The sequence below is a fragment of the Sciurus vulgaris genome (genome assembly GCF_902686455.1).
Source record: "Sciurus vulgaris genome assembly, chromosome: 3".
NCBI lineage: Eukaryota > Metazoa > Chordata > Mammalia > Rodentia > Sciuridae > Sciurus > Sciurus vulgaris.
The window spans coordinates 165428044-165430254 of NC_136463.1; the positions used below are offsets into that span (position 1 = coordinate 165428044).

The 2211-nt window shown below is 36.2% G+C and overlaps 1 pseudogene across 1 annotated transcript; it reads right to left on the reverse strand.

Annotated features, from left to right (window-relative positions):
* Positions 1–416: 416 nt before the first annotated feature.
* Positions 417–1427, reverse strand: LOC306655787 (THAP domain-containing protein 5-like; annotated as a pseudogene). Its single transcript has one exon. The product of its transcript is annotated as a THAP domain-containing protein 5-like (transcript).
* Positions 1428–2211: the final 784 nt, after the last annotated feature.

A 2211-nucleotide genomic window follows, 5' to 3' on the forward strand; every position in this document is an offset into this window, starting at 1 on the left:
GAACTGGGGTTGCTCTATTCTGGGATGTTTTGACCATATCATTGTCCTCACATTTTATGATGGCCTCTTATTATTTATTCACTGCATTTTAATTTGGGAGATTATGCAGTAATATAACTATTTTTTCTCTTCATTCCAAGAACTCTCTAGCTTTTCTTATTAATGAACATTTTAAGAACAGGATGCAGTTCATAATATTAGAGCACTTCTGTAGTTTTATTAAGATGAGAAAATTACACAGGAAAAAGCAAACTTTACATGAAATTTGGTTTAGCTGGAAAGAGAGTATATAAAATGGTAACTTAAAAACCTCTTTGTATCAGTATAAATTCATGTATTGTGAAATGGTTTTCGAAAATCTTGACATTTTTTTCAGATAGCTATTTTTCCTGTTTTAACTGGCTTTTAAGGGTTTCTCAAGAATTATCTTTGTAGCTTGGAGACTTTTTGCCAAAGATTCTGTTTATGTCTTGTATGCAGTAAGAATGTTCAATTTGTAGAACTTCTTCCCTGTGATCTACATCTTTATATAAGAATCTTTAACGTCTGTCTGCCATTTCCATTGATTCTTTTAGGATAGGTAAAAAGATTTAACTACAGGTTTAGAATTTTCTTGGACACAAAAATGGCAAAAACAGATTCTTTATTTGTGTTTACATCTTCAAGTCTTTGATTAATTTTGCTGAATAAGAATGGGTTTTCCTGTGCTGGCTTAATTTCCATGGAATTGTTTGGTAAAGTTTGGATTGGCAAGATGATTGGTAATTATTTCAAGTGATTCTTGGATTTTTGAAAACTGCGGAATACCTTCTGAATTTGAAGTTGCCAAAGTAAAAGTTGTAGAATTTTGATTTGCAAAAGATGTGTGATATCCTACTACACCTAAACCTTGGTTTTAATTGATATTTCCAAGTTAGATTCTAGTTTTTCCATGTTTTGCTTAACTAGATTAAGAGTTAATATTTTATTTTGTATGCTTCCTGGCTTTAGAGGTGGTGGCTTCATTATGGCAGAAGAACCAAGCAATTATGCATGTTTAGGAAGCACATCTGTGGTTACTGTAATTTTCTTTATCTCATTTGATGCAAAAGATTCTTCTAACTTGGCTTTTCTCATCTTCCAATTTTTCTCTTCTGAGACGTTTTTTGATGGGTCTTTGCCCTGACAATTTTCAGGCAAAGAAAATATTGTTGGAATTGCAGTTTGCTTTAGATAACGAATACCCCATTTGATATCAAAAGAGTCAGGAGTAAAATGGTTACTGCACAGGAACTGGTATGGGAACCGATTATTCCCTTTCATATTCCTTAACCACTTTTCAAATCTTTTTTTGTTACATAGAGGAAATTGGTACATCTCAGCTTCCAGTCTTTGTTGTTCCATCTCCCGTGGGCCTTACAGCAAACCCCTGCGCAATAGCGGGGCATCACTAGGATAAAGACCCTGGAAGAGCTGATCTGCGAGGGGTACAGGCAGATGCTCCTGGCTGAAGTGGGGGCAGCAGGTGCAGCAGTGGAGCCACCAGGACTTCACTGGGATCTGCCCAGCTGAAAGTGCTTGTTTAATGTTGTGTTATGATTATCTGGGGTTATATGTTTGGGGGAGTAAGACTAAAGAAATGAAATACCCTTCTCATCCTATCATATGAATGGTACACACTGCCAACACAACTTATCACAGTTGACATTAGTCTTGATCAATTGGCTGAGGTAGTGGTTATCAGCTTTCTCTTCTGTAACTGTGGGCTCCCCCTTACCCCCAGGCTAGACCCACTTTCCATAGTATGCTTTTGGGAAGGGACTCATTATAAGTAGCCCACACCATAGGAATGGGCTGTCCTGCTCCAACCTCCTGCAATGTGGAGTGTCTACATAAATTATTTGTAATTATTCTTCTCAGAAAGGTTGTCCATTCTTCTCCATTTATTTATTCAATCATTTATTGATATCAATGTGGATTCATAGATATTTTGTATTGTAGGTTATACTGCAATACTGTTTTATTAATTTTGTTGCTCAAATTATCCTGGCTTTGTCCATTAGGAACTCTTTCAGTTGGCTGTTCTGTCTGTTATATATACCCTCATCACTGGAAAAGTTTTAGTAGGGGAAAACATTTTTACTTTAGCACTATAAGACTCTCCAGGGTCATCTTGTATATTTTGGCTCAGTCCTAGATTCAGACATTTCTCCAAGAGGCCCTCATTCCTTT